Consider the following 20,346-nt stretch of genomic DNA (forward strand, 5'->3'; position numbering starts at 1 on the left):
CGCGCGCCCGCGAGTAGCACCGCGGCCGCCCCACCCGCCGCGGGGAGGGAGCGGGGGCGGGCAGCGCGCCGGCCCCTGGGAGGTGTAGTGCCGCTCTCTGCGCGCCGGGGAGGGGCATCGCGCCGGGAACTACAGCGACCGTGGTGCAGTGCGGAGGGGGTGGAGCGGGCTCGCCGAGCAGCGTGGTTGGCTCGAAAGGACGGCGTGACCCTACTGCCGGGCTGCGAGCGACCAACACAATGTGGGCACTGCTGCGAAGTGGTGGGTTGTACAGTTCCTCGTTAGTATAGTGGTGAGTATCCCCGCCTGTCACGCGGGAGACCGGGGTTCGATTCCCCGACGGGGAGGTGTAACTACTTTTTTCTCACTGCGTGTACCCCCCAGGCAGAAACAGATTTTTGGGAAATCAGAGATGTTCTCGCGCTGCTATTGGAAGAGCGCCGCATCTCTAAAACACATAGAACAGAGCAAAAGTCTTGGGGGCATGACTGCCCACTTCCCCTGCACCGGGCTGGAGGTGGCTGCAGGGTCTTGGAAGCTCAGGAAAAGTATTTCCATATTTAAAGTGCTCAAACAGCTGAACAGGAGGATCAAGCCTTTCAAAAACATTCATCCTTTTTCTTAAACCAAAATGGAAAAAAACCGAAACCCAGCCTCACCTGACATAGAAACAATGGGAAGAGGGACAGGTCAAATGGGCAGAGCAGAAGAGGGAATGTGGAAGGCCAGAGGCGTTATGACTGTAGCCCATCATTTTAACTCTTGAAACGAGAACTTTGGTGACCAGAAAGCCCCGAGGCTGCACTGGACCCTGACCCAAGCCTGTACATCCAGCCAGCAGGCCAGTGCCATCTGCTGCACTAGCCAAGAGTACATTGCAGAACAGCTGTGAGGCTCCAGCATCCCTGCTTGCCTTTACTTAATATCACTGAAAATGCTTTCTTAGGCACCCTGTTTTTCATAATCTTTCTGCCAAAAGGTACTATTTATTTATTTATTTTTTCGCAGTTCAGCACAAGAATACTAAAAGAGACCTCCCTGTCTGTGGGAGGTCAGCAGATACCAAGCAATAAATGTGATCACCCAAAATTTCTTTTTCCAAGTCAGGAAAGAGCACTATGGCCGACCGCACATAAAAGAGGAGAGGGATTAGGACCTGAAAGAGGAGGCCAGGACACCCAGCTGCAAGGAGCTCAGGCTATGTACGCCTGGTGTTCAGAGCAGGAGGTTGGTGGGCCCTGCTCTGACCCTGGGTTTGTGCACTCAGACAGTTTTAATAATACGAATTTGATGCTCTGAGTCAGACACTGAAAGCAAATTATTCTGTACCATGGGTGACCCTGCATCAGCCACACAAACAGAGCAGCAAGCACTCAAGTGAGGACATACACAAGAAAAATTTTCTCTGTGTAATAAGAGCCAAGAGCCAATTTGACAGCAAAGTCTGGCAACAAAGGGTGATTACTCTTGACAAAAACGTTGCTGCAAACCATGGGCATGTAATGACGAATGCAGAAGCTGACCTTTGCTATCCTTAGAAATCAGTTCCTGAAACAGCGCATCTTCAGCCTGTGCACGCACAGCCATGGGAGTAGTGCACCAGGAGCTGTGGGTAGCTGCAGGCACGGGAGGGATGTAAGGCTTGAGGTATAGTGCAAGACCAAAGGTGCTTTCTGTGGGCTCACCAGCTGATGGTAAAGCCCATGGGCCTCCTGAGAGCATCCCACTGCTCTAGCTGTACCTGGAGATGGGAGTGTAAGAAGCATATGAAAAAGAGGAGATGTGACATGGAGCATCATCTGCAGTGACACCCAAGAACTTTGCATAAACCGGCAAGACTAGAGCTATATGCAGACAAGCCCAGATAAACTAAGTCAGGAGGGGAAAGGTGTTGCAGTGGGTCTACTGCTGTGTGTATTAGAGAAAAAAGAAAAAATAACCACAACATATTTCCTTTCGTGATTCTGAATTTACTGCCATGCCCACTTCCCTTTCTCAAAATCCACATATACATGTCATCAGAAAACCAAGGAAACTTATTTTGTTTAGTAGGCAGTTTATTTCAAAACAGAGGTCAGATCATAAAATAAGATGCAAGAACCATTTAGTAGTTCGTACGTGTTGGCGTCCAGTCAAGCAATTTCAGCTGTCATAAAACAATTACGGATTAGAAAAGCAATTAATTCAAAACAGAAATGTGCTGACAGTGTTTTGTAGTCATAAAAAAAGAGTCTTGCAAGCAATTCCACACCTGCTTAGTTGTGGTTCTTGTTTTCAGATTTAGCTTTCATAGTGCACAGGCAACTACCCAAGATGCAAAGTTTTGCTATAGACATACAGTTTCTAAAGTCCTAGGAAGTCATTCTCATTTGTGCCTGGGGAAAGGTGAGAGGATGAGGAACAAGGAGCTCAGGGCATTAAGCAGGGTTTTACAAGGCCAGCCTTTCTCCACCTACACGGTACTTTGTTCTCACCTAAGTCTCATCCGGGTTAGCTCAACTCAACCTCTTTCCCCTCTCCCACAGTACCAAATCCTTCCCACACACCCCTATGGTGCTGTCACACCCCACCTGGCAGTGTGGAGCCAGCACAGCTGGAATACCAGCAAGCCCAGACACAGCTGCCTGCACGACTTCAGACTTCCTTGAGAATTCTGGTGTGGTCCGGGATGGATTCCCCATGGATAAAGTCCACAGGAAGCACAAGGTGAGGGATCACTGTCAGCAGGCTTCCTGCAGTCTTTTCAGAAAGGAAGTTTGAATGAGGGCTAGCACTAATGAAATCTGGAGGAGCAAACACTTCTGTATTGATAGCAGAAATCTGATCCTGATTTCTTCTTCAAATGCCTGTAGAATTATTCGCACACAGCTTTAATCTGCATCTCTTTCGATGATTCTAGTCCTTCCACTTGGCTTGCCATCATGTGTGATTTGTTAACTTATCAAAATCTCAAGAACAGCCAGTATCATGGCCAGGAGAGAAAGCTGTGGCCAAACCAGCAAGATAAGATTAGGTTGGAAAGTAAATTGCCAGTTGCAACCTTGCTGAATGCATAGGGTGATATCAAAGTAATGCGGAGGGGAGGTGTGGGCTGGAGGGTTGACCTGAGCATGTTAATGGCATTTTGCTAAAGCATCTGCATGTTCAAGCCCTGGGGACTGTGTAACTCCATATATTCTGTCCTCTGTGTGTTGTATTCATAAGTGCATTTTATATGTGATTAACTCTGCCAAACATTTTAATTAACCTTTACAAAGGAGATTTTTGGAAAGCAAAATATTGGTTTCAAATGTTACAAACTACTTTATGTCATTAGTAATGATGAAACACAAACTTAGGAGAACTGAGTAGCTTGGAAGTTTTGTATTGGTGGTTACTCTAAGGGCAAGGAAAAGAAGAGAGGCCCCCCTTCTCAAACTCAAATTATAGCAATAAATTCATGTTTTAAGGCTGGTTAAAAATAAGTTTTCAGCAATTTTTTTAGGCAGTTTCAATGGGGAAACTAAAAAAGAGCCAGATACTGAAAATCTGCTAATTGTGGTCTCACTTGGAAGTAAACTAATCATTAAGTAGGGAGATCAGGTAGAGCGGATTAAAAAACATCACTATAAATGCTCATCAATGGGTAATAGCAGGAATAGACAATGGCAAATTGTTCACAAGCTTTTTTGCAGGTCAAGACATCCAGTGTAAGCATGATGAACTGACAATTTAGGAGGATACAAGCCCTTTGCTCCACCTTGATTATTCTACAGAGACTCCTAGTCATAAACCTTTTGGCTCATAAGAGAAGAGGGGAATGTGTTTGTCCCTCAGAAGGTGCTGAAGCAATTTACACCAATAGCTGCTGTATGCTGCTGATCCCTACACATGATGAAACAGCTGATCATATAAATACAAAAAGCAACTTAAAAGAATTTAATCTTTATTTGAGAAGTTTTAGCTTGTCATCATTAGTATCCACTAACTGTTGGACCCAAGGACCCCAACGAGCTCTGCAGTCTTCTCTCTCCACTGGGGAGTCTGGTTGCCAGCGGCCCTGACCAGCTCTGTGATGGTGCCAGCCTTGGGTCAGCTCCTGGGAAAAGAGCTGCATGAGGATGACAGCTGGACCATGGCTGTCCTCAGTTGCTGCCACCATCCCTGCCTTGCTCTCCATGTGCAGGTGCTGTGGTGCTGTGCCCTTGTTGGTGGCAGCATGCCTCCACTGCCCCTGAGGAGCTCCAGTGCTGCAGCTCCCTGGCACACCAACAGTGGCAGAGCGGGATATGGGTCTGGAAACACGACGTGCCATCAAGGAGCTGGCAAATGAATCCTTTCTTTGAAAATTTCCTGTGTCTTTACACAGGTGCTGCACATTACTGCAGCTCCACTTGGGTCAGTGGAACAATACTAATATAAACCAGATGGGATGTGACCTACCCGCCAATTAGAAAACACTCAGGCCACCATCAGGCATTTGATCCCAGTCCATGCTGTGGTTTTATGACTCCTCCAGACTAGCCAGGCATCTGTCCACATTAGCTTATAATAAGGGTAAATTAGATGTCCACTTTTTCTCCAGTAGATCTTAACATCTTAATACTTCAGCATAATGATTTACAAGGAACTGTTCAGTTTTGTACATGAATGACCATTAGTGGATCCAGTTTCCTGGGACATACAGGGTGGAAAATATTTTAAAGCAATATATTATTGGTAGTTTATCCTGCATTTATTTTTTAGCAGCTTGAGAATGTCTATTTCTTTCTTTTCCTGAGCAAGATATCACCTCAGTCCCGTCTTCCCTGTAAGACCCAATAACCACTTCATACAATTGTATTTCTATCTGTCAGATGGTCTGTTAAATATAATTTGCATCATCCTTCTTTTCATCTGGAGGGAGCTTGCTTTGTATTTTTTTTTTCAGTTTCCCCTTTCTTCTGATTGTTAAAACACTTTTGCACAGGCAGTCTTCCTTTTTTTTAACTTCCATGTTGCTAGACATGCACACAGCTTACACCACCAGAACAGTTAGCCTCAGCTTTTAGGTTATGTTTTTAGACTGTGTTTAAGGTACTATAGAGACCTGGTCTTCTGGGTCACTCATATTATTTCAAAAGTAAAGCAGACAAAAATCACGATACACATATGAAAATGTTAACTTGCAACTTAAGTAACTACTTTAAAATTGCCACTTGAATGGGCCATATTTGTATTTCTACACAGATAAGATACAAGTCCTTTTTGTCATTTCTAGGTGTGCAGTGTATTTTCTTCTCCAGAGGATGTTATTTAACTGTACTCAGTGATCTGGCAACATCAGGGTGTCATCATGATGGGCTCCGGTAAAGATAATTCCTGCCTCAAAACCAAAAACCTAGATGATGCACAGTTAAATCCTCTGTTAACCTGATGCTAAATATCTATTACACCACTTACCCTAGTCAGCATTTTGCTTTTTCTCAGATTCTTTTCTTTGTAAATGTTTTGAAATCCCCTGGATGACAACACTTCCTCTTTTTGGTCCTGTTACTCACATTTAGCAGCAGTGTGTTACAGCATACTCCTCTATCTGAGAACCCTAGTGCACACAAAACTTAGTATATAGACAGAATTGTTGTATATGAAGAAATCACCTATGTTTTCTATGTACGTATGGCTATTATTAGCTTCATAATCTTCTCAGTCATCAATTTTAAAAACATCTGCTTCTGGATGGTTGGGTCCTTTTTCTATGAGGTACCAAACAAACAAGTTCATACTAACCTTTAAGAATCCAAGAATTAACATTGAAACAAAAGAGTATATATGTTTCACAGAAAGCATGTTTATAAGCACTGCACTTGAATAGGGTGCAGATGCTCATCTTCTTGCAGAATAAAGAATAAAGTCCATGATTACAAAAGGAATGTTTGTTTCCATTGTTTAATATCTAAAGGTTTTCAAGATGAGATTTCATGTTTGTTTCTGTAGGATTCAGCTTTAAGAGATTTTTCACTGGAGGTCAATAAAATTTGCCCCTGGATAAACTCAGGGTATTGTTTTAGGGCTAAGAGTGTTGAGACATTGAGACATAAAATTCTCTTAGTAATTTTACTAGTGGCTCGTTAAGTACTGTGTTTTGTCTTTAGTATGAGAAGCATATTGATAACACCCTGATGTTTTGGTTATTGCTAAGTAATGTTTATCCTAAGTGTAGGGCTCTTTTGGTTTCCCATGCTCTACTAGTGAGCAGGTGCACCAGAAGTGCAAACCAGCAGATAAGGAGCAGAAGCTGCAACTTGACAGGATAAGAGTGGTGAATGGCCTGCCTGCATGGACACAGAGAAAGAATCCAGTAAGGTGTTAGAAGACCCCATGCCAAAAATCACCATTAGACCAAGAAGGGTGTGTGACAAGCTTGTGAGGAGTGGGTATGTAAGTGACATAGATATAATTGCCCAGGGATTTATTTGTTCAGGGTCCCTCTCTGAAGTCATCCAGCTCAAACCTGGTGCTGTATCACTCTATTAAGTCATTTATTTTATAAATCTGATGGCTGAAACTCTTCTATGAGAAACCTGTGGTCGAGCCTGAAGGAGGAGGAAGTGCACGTGAGAGTGAGTGTGTGTGTGAGCAAGGAGTCAAAAGGGGCATTCATCGGCTCACTGTGAAGGGGCTCTGGTCCCAGCAGTGGAAGTCTCGGGTGGTTGTTCGACTCCTTGAATGGTGCAAGAATGCTGGGGCAGCAACTCCTCATTTAACAGGGGTGCTATTAAATTGCACCTAGATCTGGTGGTGGCTTTCACCGACAGATGCAGAGAAAGACATCCATCACCTTCTACTTCCACACCAGGCCATGGCTTCTGGTCAGTTTAATACGCAGTAATTGGGCTGCTTTTAAGCTCTTTGTCAGGCATACATCTGTAGATCAGTTGGTTGGACTTCCCTTAGCTAGCCTTGGGGTTTTTTGCACTTAGATTGGCTTCTTGGAGGGAGATGGTGCAGTGCTTTTGCAGGTAATTATCTGAATATTTGTCCCTCACATCCAAATTCAGAGCAGGAATGCAAACCAGAGCAAGAACACAAGTAGAAACAAAATAACTGTGCAGAAAAATACTATATTACTCAAAGACTTCATCAAAAATCAGAAGTCTCATACATCTCAACTACAGATGTCTTTACTCAACAGTGGGAGCAGAGAAGAAATATTTACTAAACAGCAAAAGCTTCTATTACAATTTTGCAAGAAAAACTTAGTCATATGGTTTCCTCTTTTCAGTAAGCATGATAGTGTCGCTGATAATGTCGGAACGGCCAATGCGACACAGATATCAGAGTCAGACATAGTCCAGGTGCAAGGTGATCAGGAAGCTGTTTATTGCTCTCAAGTGTTTCTCTTATATTCTTTTTACACTATGGTGTCACAACACAATTGGTCAAAAGTCTCAAGCATAAAACACTGCACACACTCTTATTGGTGACACTGAAGACACTGTGCATGCTGTGACATGCTATTGGTGACACTATACACATTTTGATTGGTGACCTTTGGTCTGGGCTGCATTATGTTTGTTCCGTCCACCATTACAGTAAATATTTCCTAAAAGTTGTTTAAATTCCTCATCACTAATTGCCAGGCTGCTGACAGATTCTCTGTCAACCCCGACCTGATAGTATCTATAACTTTTGAGGTTGCAGAGGCAATACTTATTTCTTCTGCCTGGTGTACTACAGTCACATCATCTGCAGCATTCTGTGGTTAATGCAGCACCAACCAATGGAAATTTTTGCAAACCACTTGATACTACATTTCTACCCCCTCTTATGTGTAGACTTGGAGTGCGATCTGAAAACTACTCATTAGAGCAATGTTTATATTACTATGCATGCTTATGTAATGTTGCCAGTCTCTCCAAATTTCAAAGACTTTGTGTCTGGCACGTAAGCATCTCATATTTTTAAGTCTGGGTTTGCCTCTGTGACTCTTCTGCTAGGTTATGCCTGGCAGCAGCATTGGCTTCAACTTGTAGAGGCCAAGCTGAAAAAATGAGTTATTCTATGCCACTACTTAACACACTCTGCTTTTTCACAATAAGCAATAAAAGAGGTTTACTCAAACAATATCATGGAGGAGAAGAAAAAAAAAAGAGAGAAAGGAAACAAAAAGCATTGTCAAAAGAATCAAAGAGAAATGATTTCTCCAAAATCACCAAATGATAATGTGTCTTCATCACTCCTTAGTGAAGGGCTGTAAGGGTGTGAAGAGGAACTGCTTGTTTGCAGTTTGTTGTCCTCTTTATTTCTCAAACCCAGGTGTGTCTTTCCTTATCCTCGTTTAAGCTACTGGTCAACAGCTGCAACGGCTTACAATGCTCTTTCTTTAGTTGTCTCTGCTATTCCTTTGCCCCAGAGATCTTGGAGCCTTTGCAGGAATACCCACAAAGCCTGCAGTGTTCTGGCCATAAAGGGAAGACTCCCAAAATAGATGTACTAGCACACTTCCCCCTTTGTCTGTAATGGAGATGCCACAAGTCTCAGAACAACTGTAGACGCTTACCACAGGCATTGCCAGCTTTTCACAACACAGGCAGTGATTTCCATACTTCTTGCATAGCTGTTTTTTGTCATGGATATTTCATAAGGCAGAAGTGTCTTCCCACTTTCCCCCAACTTATTGGATAACATGCAGCCGGTTAAATATGCTATCCAGGTGGTAGTCTCTTCACAAAAAACCTATGGAATATCCCATCCATCCAGGTTTCCACACATGTAGAGTTCTCAGCGGAGGCATCCATCTCCTCTTGGCCCACCATGCATAACCTCAGCCTGATGTTGCTACAGCCCATAGATCAGAGTTGAAAACTCCAGCTGAACGAGAATAGCCTTGGGGTACAGGCAGGGCATGTTAAGAAATACTGCCTGTAACTGTTGAGACTTCTCTGAGGAGTGGGATCCTCTTGTCCTGAACATGCACCAGGACACTTGGGCAGATACTGCACAGCCTGGACTGAAGAAATAGCGTAGGTGGCTCTCTTTAGCAAAAGCTGATGTCATTTTGGCTCAAATATTCTCACTAAGAGGAAATAATAAGTCTGAAAGACCTCTTTCAGAAGATATGCTCAAATACATTTATTTTGCAAGTGCCTGACCTCTGGCTGAAGTCCCAGGGAGCCCATTTAGCTGTCTGGGATCTGGTTTCAGGCACTCCAGGGTGGCCAAGGGGTCTGCATCCCCTTTGTAGCTCTGGGAATTGGTATGCATCAGGACCAGTGGCAAGACATTCCTTCACCCATGCCCTCTGCGAGCCAGGAAAGCAGTCAGCAATGAATGATTTGTAGTTTTGTGAGGAATGCAGCATGCACTCCAGCTCCCCAGACTGGCATCTTTTACCCATTAGGTGCCTCATTAGTAACAGCTGGGCTGCAGGCAGCACCATGTGGGTCTGGCAGCCACCCTCCAAGGTGCTCACAGACCCACTGAGCATTGGCCATTCCCAACCAAGGTGATTCTCCGAAGCACTGCACAGACCACAGCTGGTCTTGTGCAGGTATAAGAGCTTAAATCTTTCCCAGTATCCCTTCTGTCCTGCTTTTTAGAAAGCACAACATAAAGCCTTCTCAATATCATTCCACCCCCAGAATATAGAAAGCACAATTTCTACTGGGAATAGACAGATTTCTCTTTTCAGTGGTGGGGGTTTTTGTTTGGTTGGTTTTGATTTGTTTGTGGGTTTTTTTCCCCTGATTCTCCTCATTAACTTACCAGCACCCCCCCTGGCAGGGAAAATTTTACCAGTATATGGGGTACCAGAAGGAGGACAAAAGTCTACCTAGCCCCTCGCAGAAATGAACAAATGAGCAAGCACAGGGGAGAAGAGGGGAGGGGAGGAAAGAGGAGGGAGAGGAGCTGGCAGCAAACCTCAAACATGCAAATCCCTGTGCACACAAAGAGGTGCTGGAGGTTAAATCACCCACTGGGGACTCGTGCCCACCAATGGTTGGAAAATCTCACCTGTACCTGTTGGTACAGGTGACATTTTCCAGCCATCAGTCCAGCTCATAGGCAATGCAGTGCTTGCCCTTCTTCCACTGCCAATATCCAGCAGGATTCCCCCCACCTCCCCAGTTTTCCTCCAGTTAATCTCTGGAGTACCCTTGAGTGTTGAGACAGTCCATTGAGGGAAGTCTTGCTTTTAAATAAATACTTCCCACAAAACCCTAAAAAGGAGGAAGCAATATTGCCAGAAAAATACACAAAGTGATGCAAGAGACTCAGCTGGGTGTATTTACTTTCGTTGCTAAAATGTGTAGCTGGACAATAGCCATGGCAGACTTCACCCCAAGTAATATAACAGGTTGTATATCTCTATGAAGACATTGAAGAAAGTCCAGGGAATGTATTTTCAAACACTTTTTAAAAGAAATTTCTATCAAATCACAAGTGGTCTGGAGAAGATGAACTGGGAATGGTTATTTATTGCTCCTCATAAAAGGAGAGCTAGGAGGCACATATGAAATTTTTGACAAACAGGAATGAAAAAGAAAGGAGTTTTTCATACAGATGAGTTAAATGCAGCCATTTAGACTATGAAATTCATTGTCACAGGATATCATGGATGCTGAGACTATAAACATATTCAAAAGAGTTAAACAATTGTGAAGATTAGATCTAACAGTGACTTTAAAACATTTTTAAGTGGATGCAGCTTCCAGCACCTGAAATCTACGAAGTCCAGATTTCCATAACCTAGGAGATTATACCAGGGGAAAAAAATTGTTCCTTACTTCATCTTTCAGTGTTCCCTTAAACAGGGAGAAATACTGAGTGAAGAGGGCCTTTGACTTGCCCTGCTTCTGGAGTCTCTTAATTGACTGTATTCCTAATTAGATATACTGGGTTTGTCCCTGTTTTTATCCCACAAGGTGCTCCTTCAGACTCAGAAGTGTAGTGTCTGGCTGGAAGAACGCAGGTCTGCAAAGTGTGGATCTTATTGCAGACACTGACTGGGATTTCAGAGAACATCGTGCACATCTGGGCTCTGTCATGGGCTCTTTGTGTAACTCCTTTTGAAAGCTTTGCTAAATGAGAGTAATTTCCCCGATGTCTATCTTGGGATTTTGACTACAAAGCTTTGTGGGGAAGGCATATGGAGTATAGTCAGGACCTCTGCAACCTCTTTGGATATGACCAATTTGATAAGCAGGAGAACATGGAAAGGAAAGAAACCCCTCTAGCTTCCTCCCCTGATGGGAGGAGGCCATTACCCCCTAGTACCATGGGGCCTTCACACTCTGCTAAGTCAGCATTGCTTTCCCAACAGTACAGAAGAGGTTTTCACATCTGAGAAATAAGTCTGCACACTATTGGACTAAAATGAGCTTGTCAGCAGCAGTTAGTATGACAGAGCACCCATCCCTCAGCAAAAATTACAAATATATTTAATTGCACATTGTGACTCACATTCTCTTCTTCAGTCACCTGTTTATGTTGTTACATACATATGAGTTACAGGAGAAAATTGAACCTTGAATTTCCAAAGAATTCTTGGGTTTTTGAAGCTATTGAATTAATTGGCAAGGCATTGCTGGTTGCAGTCTGACAATTCATGCCCCTGCCCTGGCCACTCTGCTTAGGGATCTGGACCTCTCCCAGTCTTCAGGGAGTGGGGTCAGGCAGGGACAGTAGAAACCAAAAACTTACTGGTTTTGCTTGAGATTTTGTTAGGAAGCCAAACTTGCACAGACCTAAACTGGTTGATCTAGATATTTTAGCCATTGTTTCCAGTTTATGATGACAACTTCTGTGCAAAGAGTTATTTAGCTCCATGAAAACTGCAGTGAGGATTGCTGGCCAGTCCCATAATGGTGACCAGTTAACACATCACAGCCACAATTCCCAAAATCTGTTTTGCCAAGCAGATGATACTTGTGTGTCCCAGGAGTAGTGTTGTTCCAGTGGTTAATCTGCTGTGTAGTAGTCTCTTCTCAGGGGGAAGCTGTTGAGCGTTATGGCACATGAGAGAGAAGAGGGAACACATTTACAGCTGTGTTTTCCTCATGAAACAAAATCTGCCATGTTAACCCCATCGCCATTTTGGGCCCTACAAACCCAGAGATAGTGGTCTGTCGGACAAGCACAGATGGTATGAAGCAAAGCTGCACCACGTGCAGGTGCAGTGACAAAGACATTGGCCCAGTTTGTCCCAGCCAAACAAGTCCTTGGCTCATTGTCCACTGACAACAGGCCAAGGAGCAAGGCAAGCAAGGCACTCTGAAGGCCATGTTGAAGCCTTGCTTTGCGGTGTTGAGGCTGAATCTAAACAGAAGTTGAACCTCAATATTAAGAGCCTGAAACCAAAACATTCCAACTATGCCAGGGCTTTCGGGATCTGCTCAGTCTCATCTGGTGCCACTCCTGCTGTCTGCTGCAGTAGCTTAGCTTGCTACCCAGGAAAATCCTTTTGTAGGAGTAGACTGGGAAGCCTTAAGAAAGAAAGACTGCATCTGCCATATTAGACAAGAGTTTCTAGATTTACCTCCTCAAAAATCTACTGCTGTGGAGTGGTGACACCTAATGGTAGGGACACAATCCAAGGCATGAACACACCAGGGGTGTAAATGAGATAAAAGAACTGTGTCACTCTTCACGAATAGGAAGTCAATGTCAGGATATTTTATCAATTTACACTCCCAACTGTGCATAATTTTGATACAATATTTCCTTTTCAGCCTTGGCTATCTCAATATAATGTATTTTTAAGATCTGCTCATGGAGATTGCATTTCAAGCTCTGATATTATACTAGCCCTTTCCCCTCCTGTGTTATCCTCTGCTCTGCTAACCCTTTTCATTATATCCTGCAATTTGTAGCTTGTCTCAGAGCAGCTTGTTCAGATTAGACTTGCCTAGGGGCTAGTTTGAATTGCTCACATGACTTCTCATAAGAAACATTACACACATGGTAAATTCATGAGCCAAAGGCGGCTTGTGTGGGGAGCGCTCTCCATTTCCCTTTGCCCTTTCCAGGTGCTTTTTTCCTCGTCTTTCCACACCTTTCCCACATTCTCCTTTGCCTTCCTCCACTGCCCTTCTATGCCTTTGTATGGAAACAAAGAGAATCTTGATACATCAGTCCAGTCTGAGTCCATAAATATTCAGGATTGGAATATAAAATCCATTTGCAGATAATTGTAATACAATATGCAAACATACCTGAAATGTGGGAAGAGAGCAGAGGGAACCATTCACATATCCACTGCCTTAATAAAAGAAGGATGCATTTTTGCCTCTGGTTCTGGAAAGCACAAAACAAGAATGGTTGTTCCCACTTAAAATTTTGCATTGCTCTCAGTGCAGAGAATAGCAGTTTCCTGCAGCCTTACTCTTAGTATGACCCCAATGTGTCTTCCAGAGCTGAGAGTAGTACTTTGATTACTTGGGTACCTTTCCTGCAAAGAGCAGCCCTACAGGGTCACAAACACCCACTTAGAGATCTGTTACTCTGCTATGTCAGGAATACAGCCTTCTTCTAATTTTGACTTCTTCTAGCTCTTTGCTGGAAGTTTAGCACGTAGTCAGTATGCTGGTGCAGGCAGACAGGTTCGTTTGGTTCGGAGTGAGCGCCTATAAAATGAAACCACTCTCAGTGTGCCTGAGAATAGTCACAAGCAACTACACTTACCATAGCTACTGTGAGATGAAGAAATGATGTTCAGTATAATTAAATGAAAATAAGTAACTGGGAAGGGAAGAAAAATCCTACTAGTGTCTTTATTGAGGGGAAAAGTGCCTTTGTTAAAGGAGGGTAGCTTAAGTTTTTCAAGGAAGATAGTTCAATTTAAGGCTGATACAATTTTAATTAAAAACATACAAACCATGTTCACTTGAAATGAGATAAAAGTTATTAGTGAATAAGAGTAAACAAAAATTTAATGCAGATAGGCCAGTAGAACACATGCTCTGCTGACATGCTTCGCTGTAAAAGCCAACTGGTATGTTGTGTTGCAATATACTCTGAAATTCCTTTATTATTTATTGTTTATTAGTGATTCTTTATTTGTTACTACACAAAACTATACAGAGAATACCAAATTCTATGCTAATTTAAATCATGTTAGAACAAGATCATTTCCATCTCCTGACACCCTGACCAGTCCAGCCTCAACCAAGACTTCCTGATGATAGTCGAATGATGTAGATATGGTACTTCCTGGCTGTATTTAGTGTTAGATAGTTGAATATTTCATAGAAAAAAGTGATTGAATTTGCAAAGTTGCAGAAAGAATGTTTTAAGAATTTAGGTTTCCATTCATGGCTGGGCTTCGCGAACGAAGATTTGGGAAGGCACTATCCACTTTTGCTACAGGCACGCTGGTGGCTTATGAGGCCAATACGTGACAGACATATCCGATTGCAAAAGGCGCAGCAGAAAGACTCCTTAGATGGTGTATTCTGCAAGATACGGTTCTTTCTGCGTTGCCTTTTTTCCTCGAGAGTGATCCTGCGTGTGTTCTTGAAGGAGACAGCTGCATTATAGATGGTGTGTCTCCAGGCCTCCCGATTTGAGACCAGAGTAGACCAGTTATGGTGATCAATATGGCCAAGGCTGAGATGTTGTTTCAGGGAGTCCTTGTATCTTTAGGTTTCCAGGTTATACACAAAAGCTGTCTGAGAATTCGTGAATGCAGTTGGTATCTATGTGGAAAAATGACAGTATTCAATGAGCCATACATCCTGTTCTGAAATATAGGCAAAAATATTCTTAACATTTTTACAGTGCCCCTTTAATTCATGTTCACGAATATGTGCAAGTTATTTTACTTAGATTTTTATTTACTACATGACTGTTGCATAGATTACAGACATACTCCCTGCCACACACACACACACACACTTTCCTCATGGACATCTCTCTGGAGAGACACACAATTAAAATTTCCAATCCAGTACATATTGTTGTGTACATTCAAAAGATTTATGTTCTAGTCACATTTTTATTGGTTGTACTGACTTATTTGATGCTGTGTTCTGTATAGAAAAAAAGTATTTTATATTTTGATGTCCTGATGGTGGCAGTAAGAGATTTTACAACAGAGTTGTCAGGAAAGAATGATCCAGAAGTAAACAGCCTCATTATCTCTTCAAGAGGAAAAGCTGCCCAACACATCATAATGTCACTTATTTTGTTCTCTCCATTCAAATGCAACTCAAATGCCACATTCTCATTTACACAAATCAGATAAATAACCAGAAATCATGAGCTCTTCAAGAAGCACTGATAGGAGTGAGCAACTGCCTCAAACACATACATTTCTCTCCATAAAGTCTTCTTAAGAGGAGAAAGGAAGAAGTGTAAAGGAAGGGGAAAGCTGCAGACAGGGAACCTCTATCCATGCCCTTCAGATAGGACAACACACCACAGACCAACCATCTCTATGAGCATTTCATTGCCTGTGGCAGAGCATTCATCCTCCTCCTCCTCAGGGGATGAAAGGAGGTTGTATACATGATGATCAGAGACTGTTGGCTACAGGGGGCAAGCTGTCACCACTCGTGTAGGAGGCAGGAGCAAACCTACTGTGTTGTAGATAATGCTCTCCCAGTGTTGTCACCTGCTTCACAGCTTGCTGCAGACAGGCAGGATGAAGACAAGCCCTTTTTCCCCCCTCTCCTCTTGCTGTGTTCTCTTGTGCTTGTCTCTTCTTGCTGTGTACTCTGTTCTCTGGCACTGTACCTGACTTTGCTCACTTGACCCCCTGTCCATCAGGGTCACGAGATGGCTGGAACAACCAAAGCCTGGACTGGGTCAGCCCCAGTGCCCAGACTAGGCATTCCCAGTATCACCAGTCCCACTCAGAGATGGAAGAGGAGACACACTGGGTTCTTCATCACCCAGAAGGGGCAGGGTAACTGAGCTGTGCTGATGACCATGGCAGTGTGAGGAGCATAGGTAGCAAGGGGCACCACAGCTGGCCTTGGGGGGGGGGGGGGGGGGGGGGGGGGGCTGGGGTCTTTATATGCCAGAAGCAGACGCAAATACTGTGTTGGTTCTGCAGACCTGTGGTGCCAGTGTGTCCATGACACAAGACAAAAGAGAAAAAAATTCAGGGAAGAACACAAGCATGCCGCAAAGGAACAAATGGGTAGGTGCACAGTCCCTGCCTCTGCTGCCCTCTTCTGCATTAGGCTTGCAACTGACACAAAACAGGCTAAACTTGGAGTGATTAATGAGAGACTTAAGCAGCTCAACAAGTCTCACAATTTTTTTGTCCTCAAAATTCAACAACAGTAATTAAAAGTGGTGATAGGGCTTTAAGAGAGATAAAAGATAAAAGAAAAAAAATCTCTTTCCACTTAACTGCCTTAAAAATTATGTTACAGGAAATGAATGCCTGGCAGTGGAGTAGAATGGATATATTCACTACCCATGTCGCAGAGGTAGACTCTGATGCAGAGATCCTTGGGAAGAGAAGTTGTAAATGCTGATAGCCTGATCCTTATCTTGAACTGCCCTGGTGTAAAGGAGGAACCACTCCACAGGAAGCTCAGGAAGTTAAACCCTCTGAACTCTAAAATTGATTTGCACAAGACCTGAATCATCCTGTCTTGTGGCCCGTACATAATACTGAGCTGAGTTTGATGAAAGTTGATGTGTCTCTTCTTAAAAAGTGACCTCGCACAAAACTGAGATGCTACTGAAAATTAAAAAAAAAAAAACTAAAACCTTAATAACTGGGAACATGCACCAGCTGTTGTTTCATGGACTGAAATCATAAACCTATATTAAGGCTATCAGAAAAAGAATTTGGAGCATTAAAAATTTATGAAACCTTTTGAGTCCCTAGAAAGAGCATTACTAGGCAACATATTGCTGTAGTTCTCATCACAAGGCACTGAGATGGTACAAACCCAGCTTCATATCAGCCCAGCTCTCTCCATTCTCACAATGCGGAAGAGGGAGCCTTCTGAGCACTTCAGTGCCATAAAGTGCCTTTGTGCAAGAAGATCTTTGCCTCTGCAAGAAGCATCGAGTCAGCAGAGGCCTGCTGAGGCACACGGAGTGTCCAGTTATCAGCATTCCTCGGGTTGAACTGTAGACAGCCTGGTTATTACTCACACTTGCTAGTCAGTGTAGCTTTGACCTTTCCCTTAATGCGAGTTAGCACTTTCCCCCTCTATTTAGCAGGTTGAATCTGACTCAAAATGCGTCACAGAAATATTTCAAATGAACAGGTTTCATAAAAATTTTTTTACTCTAAAATAGTTTAGTATTTCAGAGCCTCAGCTACTGACTTCATTCAGTGTGACTATCCTTTTTATGATGCATGCAGCTTTCTCATTTACTGCTGGGTGGTTTTGTTGCAAAAACACTCAAGGGGCTCAAAGTCTCCTCAAGGCTTTACCTTTCTCTTTCAGCCATAACACTGAATGTGATGCCTTCTCTGCAATAGCTTCTGTGGTTTTGAATAGGGAAGATAATACACTGACTCTCAGAGGTATTAAGGGGCTCTGATACTCCTATTTATGAAGTACTTTCAGTTTTCAAGAGAAGGTGCTGTAAATGCAAAATATTAATAGTTATTACTCAACGTAAATAAAAGAGAATTTTTATTTGTCAGGTCTCAGAATAAGTGGGTCAGTCATGTCAAATATGTGCTATGTTAGTAATAGCTGAGTGAAAGGAAAACCAAGACCTAAGCTGTTGGGATTGCTATCAAATCTATACACAAATGTATTGACAGAGGCCAGCATTAGGGCTAAGGCTCTCCTAAAAGTCAGGTGGGATTTACTAGGCTATTGCTCTCTCAACAAGATATATCACCAAAAGGCTGGCTTATTTCTATATCCTTATATCCATTGCCTAATGTTGTGTTGGTTGTTTAAACATTTGTGTGCATTCAGGAGCAGCAATTTCATCTCTCTAACAGAAAAACGTTGCAGCTGGCAGTGGCTCTGGGCCAATAATACACAGGATGTTAAAGCAGCTCTGTGTTCAGTGTTTCTCTGCTCCAGCAATCTGGATTATGTTTTTGTGAATTTATTTGATCATAGTGCTCATGAAAATTACAAATTAATATCAGTAAGTAGAAGCTAACATGGTGTCAGTGTATCTTGAGTAGTCTTTGTCACAGCTCTTCTCAGCTCAGTCCTGCCCTGCTGCGCTCCTTCCTTTCTCCAGGTTACACTCTTTTCAAGACTGATGCTGGTGGTGCACCACAGAAACTGCAGATGCTAAGGAAACTGAAGAACTACACACTTTGTAATTTAAGGCTAGCAAACCCAGTCAAGTTCCTTATAATGAGAGGAATATGAAATAACAATACTTCAGCATTGTAGTAACTGGCCAACAACCAAGAATTTCATTAAAGCCTTGAGCATTTAAGAATACAATTAGCTACATACCTACTTTGCAATGCATTCCTATGTTAGTTTAACTCTCTTCGTTCACGCAGCTCTGTTGATTGTTTATACTTCAGGCAAATATGATTGTAAGAATTGGTTCTTAGATGAAGGGTGGGCTAGTGATTGAAGACTGATACAAGGTGGCAAAGTGACCCTGTTTAAGACTGCAGTACTAATTACACACACATGCACGTATCACAGCAATCTTTAGTTTTCAACCACTTTAAACAGTGACTCATTTCTGCACTGGGAAAAATATTAGTCCTTATCATGGATTTTGGCAACACTGAAAGAAAAAAACAACAAAAATGTAACGTCACACAGTATGCTATACACACTGTACATTCACTAAGATGACATCCTAAATATGCCTCAGGAGGCATGCAGTGAAGCCATTTACACAAGCAAATCATTCCCTCACAGTGTTTAAGTCCAAATGACAGTCATGTAACTATCCTAAGGAAAACAGTAATTTGTCTACTGAAGAGCTGTCCAGTAGGTTAGAGCAAGAGAGATCAACAGAATCAGCTTTCTCCTGCATTCTTGTCATGAGAGCTTGCAGGAAATTAAGTGGAATTTGATGTAAACCATAATATCATACTGCCATTTAATTGCATGGTAATATGACATATAAAGCACTCCCCCAAATTTGAACCTGTTAGTTCATTTGATTAATTGAACATTTAGGGCTTCCTCTCCTCTCTCCCTACCCTCTGTTCTCTCCTCTCCAAAAGAAAAATTGATCATTCATTATTGGCTCCTGCTACAGGATAATTCCCTCTCCTTTCCAATGCCAGTATCCAAGTGTTCTTAGCTATTACAAAAAAACCAAACCAAAAACAAAACAAAAAAACCCCCCAAACGAACAAAAAGAGGATATTTTTATTGGAAATCACAAGACTGAAAAATGTAGTGCTTGCAGAGACCAGTACACTACAAATTTTAACATTAGCCTCCATTCCTGTGACAAGCTAAACAAACCTACCACATCTGAGAACCCCACAGTTGGAGCTCAGGCTCACCTTCACTCAGCAGTTATAGTACCAGTGGGCTTAATGGGCAGGACAGTTGGCTTAATCACATCCACCTTTCCAGCACTTGGGGAGGAAGGCAGTCTGCCAGCACACTCCCAGTTTGGGGCTGTTGCTGCCTTCTCCTGCCTCAGTGCAAGTCAACTCAGCAGTGTGCCTGGGCAGCAGTACTGGCCTGTTCCCTTCTGTGCACTCCTGCTGGCGTCCCTCCAGCCTGTTCTACCCTCCATCATGGGTGCCAAGCACTGCTGCTTCATCAGGAACAGTTTTAAATGCTTCAACCCACTCCTGAGAAGTCAGCATCTAGATAGGTCTTCTACTAGGACTGGAAATTTGAAAATGAAAATTTTAGCAAAGTCTGGCTCACAGTATTTTTTTATTAGAAGATTAGACAAGCTAGGAGGAATGAGGATTCATACAGATAGATTTCTGCAGACACTTTCCTCTTAGAAATTATGCCCAAATAAATTTTAAGGTTTATCTCAGATTTCCAGATGTTTGATAGCTCTAATTGATTGTACACCAATATTTCAGAGCTGGGACTATTAGAAGATTTGACCATATTATTAGATTTTGACCTCACTATTAGAAGATTGCCTTTTAGCTCTTGTAAGGGTGGTCATATGGGAATCAAGTAGAAAACAGAAAGCATTGCAAAAATTAATTCAACACCATAATAGTTCTCTGAAAATTGTTTAAGAACATAAGCCCTCTAAGCAATTTCTACCACTTTTGTAACTCAAAATGCTCAACTAGCAGTAGGCATCTGACCCTGGAGTTGCAAACAAAATATTTCTAAAGTATGATCTGAGATTTTTCCTCAAATTTCTGCCCGCATGCCATTAGAAATCTCATAAACTGGCAGAAAGTAGAGGACCCCATGCAGAGGAACCATGGAGTGCTTGTTGTAGGTGACAAGATGGAATAGTTGTGCAAGCTTCACGGAGCAC

General features: G+C 42.7%; 1 long non-coding RNA gene and 1 other non-coding gene across 2 annotated transcripts; both read left to right on the forward strand.

Annotated features, from left to right (window-relative positions):
- The first annotated feature begins 38 nt into the window (after positions 1-38).
- Positions 39-18,361, forward strand: LOC116787438. The gene is made up of 3 exons (XR_004357291.1): positions 39-292; positions 5,240-5,327; positions 18,142-18,361. It is a non-coding gene; the product is annotated as an uncharacterized LOC116787438 (long non-coding RNA).
- Positions 276-347, forward strand: TRNAD-GUC. The gene has a single exon. It is a non-coding gene; the product is annotated as a tRNA-Asp (tRNA).
- Positions 18,362-20,346: the final 1,985 nt, after the last annotated feature.

The sequence above is a fragment of the Chiroxiphia lanceolata genome, chromosome 5 (genome assembly GCF_009829145.1).
Source record: "Chiroxiphia lanceolata isolate bChiLan1 chromosome 5, bChiLan1.pri, whole genome shotgun sequence".
Lineage (NCBI taxonomy): Eukaryota > Metazoa > Chordata > Aves > Passeriformes > Pipridae > Chiroxiphia > Chiroxiphia lanceolata.